The following is a 9,924-nucleotide window of genomic DNA, read 5'->3' on the forward strand; positions in this document are numbered from 1 at the left end:
TAAATAAAAAGATCAACCAATCAAAACAGGTCATTATTAGAGTTGATTTAATGTTCATTGTGTGTCTTTTGGGCTAACATTTCATGAGTGAAATGTAAATGTCCATCATCTAGATGTGTTAAATTGAAATACCTCACCAGTACTCAGTTTTCTGTCAGTTATGACCTGTTATTATGATTACTATTATCTTATTATCTACACTTTGAGTCATTTTAATCTTAATGCATTTTACTTTGATACAAAGTCAAATTGCAATATAGCAGATTTAATAATGAATGCCAAAATATATATTGATAACTAATGACTCAAAAGGATGTATCATACACACATTAATTGGTACAAAGAGTGAAGGAGAGTGATGGGACTCAACTTTAACTAACACTTGGATACTTGGAGCACCACCATCTAAAGGAAGAATTGATAGCCATAATTAATATAGACGTATAATTTGAAGGCTTTATGGAGTTCTAGATAACACACAAATCCCAAGATCAAGTTCTTTACAGATGAAATGTTTATTGAACTATTAATAAGTAAGATAAATATGTGGCTGGGGTTTGGGAAGTTGTGGCAGGTTTCGAAGAACCAAAGGCAGATGAGGAAAAGTGGTAAGGAGAAGAAGCACGAAAAGAGGCAGCAACAGAAGAGCGTGATCTGGACAAAGCCGGACACTAAAGAAAGCTTTCTGTGTAGAGTTTGCCTGTAGAGGCTGAACCTGAGTTTAATAAAGTGTTGTGTTTTCTACCCTCCTCTCCTTCCGTAGAAGAGACTACGAAGAGCCCGCTGGGACCTCTCCGACCCGGCCATCGCCGATTGCCATAAAGAAGATGACTGCCAAAGGAGATCCAAAGGCTTTTCTGGGCATCTTTGAGGGCACAGCGGCGGTGTGTGGGTGGCCAAAGGAGGAGTGAGCGGTGCGGCTGATTCCCCTTCTCTCCGGGGCAGCCCAGCTGGCAGCACACAGCCTGCCAGCGTACTCCAGACATACTTAAGACCAGCTCCGGAGGGCTATCCTGGACCGGCTGAGCAGCATGCTGGAGGGACGCTGGCGCCAGCCCAGTGGCCTGCCCTTTTAGGACACTGGCCGCCCTTTCTCCTTCGTGCAGCAGATCCTCGACGTAGCAAGGCGCTAGCTCCGGGCCTGCCGGGAGGACCACCCCCACCCCTTACTAATCCCCGACGTCTTTTTATTTCTTCCCAGGACCCAGTCGGCGAGGCTGGTCGCCCAGCACCACGGAGGGCTCCTCAGGTGACAGGGCAAGTTTGTTAGCAGTGCGAGCAGCCCGGCCACACCCCATGGGAGTATCCGCTTATGGAATTTGGGCAGCTGGTTGGGGTTGCCGGGCCACCAGACTCCTCCTCCGGTCCGGAAGGGACGTACCGTGTACCGGTGTGTGTGTACTCAGACTATGATCCACCAGAACTTAGTCCGGCCCGGGTCATTGCTGGAAGCACCGTGGGTGAGGGTGAGGTGTGTGCATGGAGATATTCACGAGTATCCAGTGGTGTCCCTTACAATTTCATTTAAGGGGAAAAAGCATTAAGGTTTAAGATTAAGGCTGGAGTTAGTACTCGCCTTTACGCGCCCCCTGATCCTGCAAACCAATTTGCCCCGCTATATCTGAACGCTGCACTGACTCAGCCCCACTTTTCGGTGATTAGGGACAGGCTATACCGTGTCAGGCATCCCCTTTTTTCACTTTTCACAATTGTATCACCTTTCATTACATAAAGCAACCAGTCCATTCAAAACAGTAGGAAAGCTATGGCTACAAGCTTTCACACAAAAGAGCAAAATGTTGCATCTTTAAAACCAAGGAGACATGAGTTGTTTTCCCATGTCCACTAATGTAAAAAAAAGATGATTATATTAAAACCCTGTTTATAATATCCTCAACACTTCCAAGCATGCATAAGGTGCTTTGGAAACAAGCCCATATCCATAAAATTAAATACTAAATGCAAATAGAACATAGTAAAACAGTAGCATCAGACTCACAATAACATACATATCTAATACATTTTTACAATTTAACAGTAAGTAGGCTTGTTTGAATCATAAAGCAGATCTGTCTTTGCATTTACACTAAGAATGCATTACATGCCTGAGTCAGGTGATGTACACTTTTTTTTTTTTTTCATATTCAGAACTCAGTTTTCACATTGAACAGGTGTTCTTTTATTAAATGATATGTATCTTATTTATGTGCATGTTTCCGTGTTTACTGCATTACTTTGCGCATTCACATTCTCTCCTCTGCTTCGCGGGGCTCAGTCAGTCAGATACAGCGGACGAAGGGAGAGAAGAGAACTAAAACAAAGAAGGGATGCTAAAGTGGCTCTCTTGTTCTCTGCAAAAGCGACCAAAAGCCACTTGACTCCGTTAAATGATTCTAATGGTCCCTGTACTTTCCTTCTCCGTTCCTCTGAGCCCACGGGAAATCTGGCAGAAAACGAGCCGTGACTTGACTTGTAGTGCCTCTTCACGTTGTATTCCTTCATCACGGAAATACAAGTATTTACTGGCAAAGTAAATAAATATTTGTCCGTCAGAATCAACTCTAGGATTATTTGGCTTGGAGAGAGACATATTTAAGCGTGTTGTTAGTGTGCCGAGCTAAACTAAGGGAGTGACTTTCTATGTGGCCTGCCAACCCAGTGTGCAGCGTGAGCTTGACTGAGCCGACGGCAGGTGCGAACAGAGTGCGTTTTCTTTCCGGACGCCGCTGCAGCTCGAAGTGGAATGGAAACACCTGCGTTTTCGCTGCATTTGGTGTGAATCAGGCTTTAGTTTTATTTATGCTATATATGCCATCCCGATTTGCAGGCAACCTCTTGTGGGCCAGAAAAAAGTTCAGAAGGGCCGTATCCGGCCCGCGGGCCGCTAATTGAATAGGCCTGATCAAGGGTATGAAAAGACACAACACCGGATCATGACCCAATTTTATTTGGCGGGCATTCGCGCAGTTCTGAAGCGGTGGTGTGCGTGATGTCAGCTGGTTAACCCGCCGGCCACCCCAAAAGCAACGTTGCGCAGTTTTTGGACAGAGCCGGACACTAGAGAAATTTCTATGAGTTGAGTTTGCCTGTAAAGGCTGAACCTGAGTTTAATAAAATGTTGTGTTTTCTACCCTCCTCTCCTTCCGTCCTTTTATGTGTGTGTGGAAAGGGTATTTCCATGATGTCTTTGTGTGTTTTTTCCTTATCTATGATCAGGAATGTGTGATGGTCGAAAAACACGTCTGTGGCCTCAACAAGATGATGGTATTTAATCAATAAAAAGCATAAATGTATCGGAATATAACATTAGCTTTGTGTTTTCTAATTCTAATTCTTCTTTAGTTTTCTTGTCGTAATTACTTTATTTTCACTTGTGTGTGGCCATCACAAACACACACACAGAGTCATTAAGTCCCACTGGGCTCTGAGTGACTCTGTGTATAGCCCATCACCTGCTCCTATTGGCTGTGTGCCTCTCTGGCTAAGAACATCTTCACACCTGCGTTCATTAGTGTCACATGATGACACGACTGCAATCAGAGGTGTTAAACACTGAACAAGCTGTAACATCAACATATGATGCAATCTTTGCTAAATACACTGACAATTCAAAGTAACTAGTGAAAACATTTGTGATGCAACCTCGACACATTAGCACATGATGCAATCACCCAAACACAAACAGATGAACTTATGTTGTCACTTATCACCAGTTGCATCAAACAGCCAGAAGTTATCATTCTAAGAAACAAAAATATCTTCTTCTTCTTCCTCTGTGTGAATGTATTCGGCTTCTGATTATAAAACACTGCATTTGGTATGTTCGGCTAATTCCAATAGTAAATTTGAATATATCGTTTTTTATATTTATAAAATCTTAAACTTAAATTGTTCAGAACGACTGAACCTGAATATAACCATGTAAAATATGATGTGATTTTACTATACAGTTTTGAGAATATAAAAAAAACTCACCACAAAATACATTACACATAGTAAACATAGTAACATAGTATAAAACAAATTAAATGTACTTGTGTTTAAACTCCGGATGACCCTGACTATAACCATTTAAATATGAAGTCATTTTCAAGTATCACACTCACTCAAAAGTTGACAGCCATGTTCCCAACATGACCAGGTCACTTAAAAGATAGTTGCAATATGTGTTTCCCTGTGTTCAATTTGTTGTTTTTCATTTCAAAATCCTTTTATATGATAACCTGAGGCAAGCAGGCAGGTGTAATTCCTGCTATGGAGAATGTGTGTTAAACATCACAAAGGTTTTTGATCTTGTTGACCTCTTTATTATTCCCATTACTGTCATCATAGTTCTGAATATGAGGGGGTTTTGAAGCATGTGGGGACAGCTGCTTGGGCCTGTGACAGGTTGAAGATGTCAGTAAGCTGCCCAGCACAGGCCCTGAGCATGTATTACCATATATATACCATAGGGCTATCAGCCTTACGTGCATTGTACTATTAGACTATGGCACCAAGCTAGCTTGTTTCAGCAGGGCCGCATAAAACTGTGCTAGGATGAGTTGATTGTAGACAGGTGAGCAGATTGGAGTTGATGGGTTCAATAAGATCAGCTGCTAAGTCTTTGGCCGCGCCCATGCCACATACACACACATACAAAGAGACAGGGAAAACATGGACAGGAAAACACTAGGGATACAGATGGGACTGTGACAGTGCCCACCCCGTCAATAGGAGCCTCCAGGCGACCCACCAGGCATCTCCGGGTGGTCCCGGTGGAAATCCCGAATGAGAGAGTGGTCCAGTATGAGCTGGAGGGACAACCACATCCTCTCCTCTGGACCGTATCCCACCCAATCCACCAGGTACTGGTAACCACGGCCTTTCGGCGGATGTCCAACAGTCGTCGGACCGTGTAGGCCGGGTGGTTGTCGATGATTCGGGTGGGTGGAGGGGCGATGGTAGGAGGGCACAAAGGACTAGAGGAAACTGGTTTCAACTGAGATACATGAAAGGTGGGATGAAACTTCAGGGACGATGGTAATTTCAGTCTGACCGCGAATGGGTAAATTACCTTCTCCACCTCAAATGGACCAATGAAACGATGCTTTAACTTCTTGGATTCCACCTGTAATGGAATGTCTTTAGAAGATAGCCAAACTCTCTGACCTATTTGCCACTCTGGTGTGGGGGTCCGGTGACGGTCGGCGATGTGTTGGTTACGCTCAGTGGTCCTCAGCAGAGCCGAGCGAGCACCCCTCCAAATCTCCCTGCAGCGACGCAGATGAGCTTGGCAATCGAGTCCTCCTGGACTGGAAACAAAGGTGGTTGATATCCCAAAGAACACTCAAATGGAGACATACCCGTGGCGGCGTAGGAGAGCGAATTGTGGGCATACTCGATCCAGGGAAGATGAACACTCCAGGAAGAGGGATTCTGAGCTGTGACGCATCGTAGCATGGACCCCAGGTCTTGGTTGGCCCGCTCCGTCTAATTTAGTCTGTGGATGATAACCAGAGGAAAGACTAACAGATACCCCAATAGCACGACAGAATGCCTTCCATACCTGAGAAGAAAACTGTTAACCCCTGGGTGGCAGGCAAAACGAGAGGCATGAACCCACTGAAGAACCTGGGAGTGGACAGAATCGGGAACAAACAGACAGTTATTAGGACCATTACCAGGATCAGGTTGATCCTTTTGAGCATTCCTGATAACTCCCTCTATCTCCCAGGTAACAACGCCCACTATGGTGGAAAAGGGAACAATAGAATCAGGAGTGGCCGAATCCTGGTCAATGGAACAGTCTGGACAGAATATCAGGTTTACCGTTCTTGGAACCTGGACAAAAAGTCAGTGTGAAATTGAACCTGCCGAAGACCAATGCCCAGCAAGCTTGCTGGGAATTTAGTCTCTTGGCGGATTGAATGTAAGCCAGGTTAGTGTGATCCGTCCAGACGATGAACGGCTGCTCGGTCCCCTCCAACCAGTGTCTCCACTCCTCCAACGCCAGCTTAACCGCGAGTAGTTCCCTGTTGCCAACATCGTAGTTCTGTTCAGTCCCAGACAGGCGTCTGGAGAAAAACGCACAAGGATGGAGCTTCTGGTCAGTCGTAGAGCATTGGGACAGAATTGCCCCTATCGGGATTTGGAGGCATCCATCTCTTCAGCTCTGTAAATGCAGCCTCAGGCTGAGGAGTCCATGAGAAGAATGCTGCCGGGGATGTAAGTTTATTGAGGGGTCCGGCAACCCGGCTGATGTCCCTAATGAACCTGCGATAGAAGTTAGCGAAACCCAGGAAACGCTGAAGCTGCTTCCGAGTGGTAGGTTGGGGCCACTAAGTCACAGCTTGAACCTTCTTTGGATCCGTCCTGACCTACCCCCTCTCCATAATGTACCTCAGGAAGTCCACCGAATGCACATGAAACTTGCATTTCTTGGCCTTCACAAACAATTTATTCTCCACAAGCCTTTGGAGAACTTGTTGCACGTGTTGTACATGCTCCTCCAAAGTGCGGGAAAAAATCAGAATGCTGTCCAGATACACAAATACGGAACGACTCAGCAGGTCTCGGAGGACATCGTTCACTAGAGCCTGGAAAAGGGCGGGTGCATTGGTGAGTCCAAATGGCATCACTAGGTATTCAAAATGACCAAGGGGGGTGTTGAATGCCGTCTTCCACTCATCCCCCTGCCGTATGCGGACCAAATGGTAAGCGTTCCTGAGGTCGAGCTTGGAGAAGACGGTAGCTCCAGTCCCGGATGTAGACCTCCATGGCCTCTCGCTCAGGTCGGGACAGATTGAATAGGCGGCTTGAAGGTAGAGGCGCGCCGGGAAATGTGTCAATGGCATGGTCGTAAGGTCGATGAGGAGGCAGAAACAGGGCTCACTGTTTACTAAAGACCTCTCCCAGGTTATGATAAACAGCAGTAACAAACAACAGGAGCAGACAAGTCGGGTTTGGATGTGGGTCTGGTGCAACCCGCTGGGGAAAGTGCAGACTGCAGGCAGGAGGAGTGACAAAAAGAGCTCCAGCTCTTGACTTGACCAGTTAACTAGTCTATGTGGGGGTTGTGCAATTTCAACCAGGGATGGCCTAGTACTATTGGTGTATGGGGAGAAGGCATAATATGAAACCTTATCTCTTCATGTTGGTTGCCTGACAGGATGAGATGAAGTGGTTCAGTGATATGACTGACCTGGGCCAGGAACCTTCCATTCAACCCTCTAGCAGATAGAGGCGTTGACAGAGGTTGAGTAGCGATACCGACCGAGACCACTAAATGGACGTCCAGGAAACTCTCATGTGCTCCATAATCAACCAGGGCTGGCAGGGAGAGAGCTTGTTGGTTCACCAACAATGTGGCCTCCAGGGGTCTTTGGTCTTGTGGGGCAGAAGAAGTGGTCTTGCTCGCCAGTATCCCCATCCTTACTGACGAGCTCCCTCTTTTGGTCGCTGGGGACAGGAGGCCAGGAAATGGCCGAAGTGAGTGCAATACATACAGAGTCCCTCCTTGAGTCTCCTGAGACGTTCCTCGGGAGTGAGTCGGTCTCTTCCTAGTTGCATCAGCTCCACAGAATATAGGTGGGAAAAGGAGACTACCTGGTTGGTATTAGGGTAAACAACAAGATCTGCATCGAGTCTAGCTGGAGAAGGAGGAACTACCTGAGAAGGAGACAACCTTGAGGACCGACTAGCCCTTTCCCTGCATCGTTCCCTAAGATGGTTGTCCAATCTTATGGCTAACGACACTAAGTCATCCAAGCTGGCAGACTCGTCCCTCACCGCTAACTCATCCTTAACAGTATCCTCTAACCCTGTACGAAAAACTCCCTGGAGAGCTGAGTCGTTCCAACCGGCCTCAGCTGCTAGTGTACGAAACTCAACTGAAAACTCGGCTACACTACGGGACCCTTGTCGTAAGGCAAGAAGACGTTGTGACGCCTCCCTACCGCTGACCGGGTGATCAAACACTTTCCTCATCTCCAATAAAAACTCTGGGAGTGAAAAACAAAGAAGACCCTGACCCTCCCATATAGCTGAACCCCAGGCTAGAGCGCTATCAGTGAGTAGCCCAATAATGTAACTTATCTTGGCCCTGTCACAAACATGTGTAGCGGACTGCTACTCAAAGACTAGCGAGCACTGTAACAAAAAAACCTGCATGTCCCTAAGTCTCCTGAATAACGATTGGGAGTGGGAATGTTAGGCTCACATGCTGGAGGATAAGGCTGGACTGGAGAGGGCAAAGTTTCCGGAGGATTGGTCGGAGCAGAAGACGTGAGGTGAGTAGAAACCAGGCTCAGCTGATGTCCCAGCTGTGCCATGTTGGCAGATAGTGATTGAAGATTGGCCATTACCTCACGAAGTGCTTGGTCAAGGCGACCCACGAGAACACCCTGGTTAGCGAGAGCCTCACGGAGCGAGTCTGTGTCTGCTGGGTTCATGTTGGCCAGATTGTTCTGTTATGGGTACGTCCAGAGGAGACCCAGGCGCAGAACACTAGACTCTGGAAACGGAGTAAGTTTAAATAGTTTATTTATACAATACTCTCCAGTAGGCCGATGGTGAGAGAATAATGGTACAGCAGTCAGGCAGGTAGGCAGACGGGTAGACAGACGGTCAAACAGGAGTTGAGCGACAAGTTATGCAGTGATCCGGGGTAGTAGAAACAACAATCTGGTGATGAGTGGCTGGAAGACTGGGGTAGATAAACTGTGCTGGAAAGAGTTGATTGTACACAGGTGAGCAGATTGGAGTTGATGGGATGAATGAGATCAGCTGCTGAAGTCTTTGGCCGCGCCCATGCCACATACACATACACATACACACACTTACACACTTACACACACACACACACACACACACACACACACACACACACACACACACAAAGAGACAGGGAAAACATGGACAGGAAAACACTAGGGATACAGATGGGACCATGACAAATACCACGGTAAAGCTAGCGTTTCAGGAGCCTCATATCATGAAATTGATGGTCCCTGGGGGGGCATTTGATGGTGTTCGTTCCGAGGGAGAGGATGATGACTCTCCAACTTGCAGGCAGCAGGCAGAGGTCTAGTCATCCCAAGAAAGAGAAATATCGCTTATCGAATACGTTCATGACAATAAGAATGTCCTTTGTTCTACTGCTGTTACTAACAAGCTACTATTGATGATAATCTCATACGTGATGATGTTTTTCCTTTTCAAGCAGCTCCACACCCCCACCAACCTCCTCATCCTCGCTGTCTCAGATTTCTTCGTGGGCCTCCTGCTGATGCCGGTTGGAATACTTTTAACAGATGCTTGCTGGTTCCTGGGTGACCTAATGTGTGTTCTGTATTATGTTGCAGATTTTGTCATTACCTTTTCTTCAGTTTGAAACATGGTGCTCATATCAATTGATCGTTATTTGGCTATTTGTGACCCTCTATGTTACACCACCAGAGTTACTCTGAACAGAACAAAAGTCTGTGTTTGTCTGTGTTGGATTTGCTCTTTTCTCTATAATTGTCTAATTTTCAAGGACTTTCTGAGACAACCTGATTCATATTATTCCTGCTATGAAGAATGTGTAGTTGTCCTTAACTATATCACAGGAGCTTTTCCTAGAAGCATCATGGGTGAGCATCAGGTGTGTGCATGGTGATGTTCACGAGTTTACGGTAGTGAAACTTGCCATTTTTTCAGGGGAGAAAAGCATAGAATTAGTGCTGGAGTTAGTACTCACCTTACGCTCCCCCTGATTCTGGGAACAAATTGGGCAGGGTTCAATAGGCTATCGGGGAAAGCTATGGGGATGCGTTCATGGGCGTTAGGGACATGTGAGCGTTGTTGAGTGGAGACACTGATGAGGCGGACGCCATCGAAGGGAGAGCTGACTTTCCCCTCGAGCAATCTCGGGACTTGACCCTTCGTCATGCTTTTGAGCAG

The sequence above is a fragment of the Cottoperca gobio genome, chromosome 21, assembly GCF_900634415.1.
Source record: "Cottoperca gobio chromosome 21, fCotGob3.1, whole genome shotgun sequence".
In the NCBI taxonomy this organism is placed as follows: Eukaryota; Metazoa; Chordata; class Actinopteri; order Perciformes; family Bovichtidae; genus Cottoperca; species Cottoperca gobio.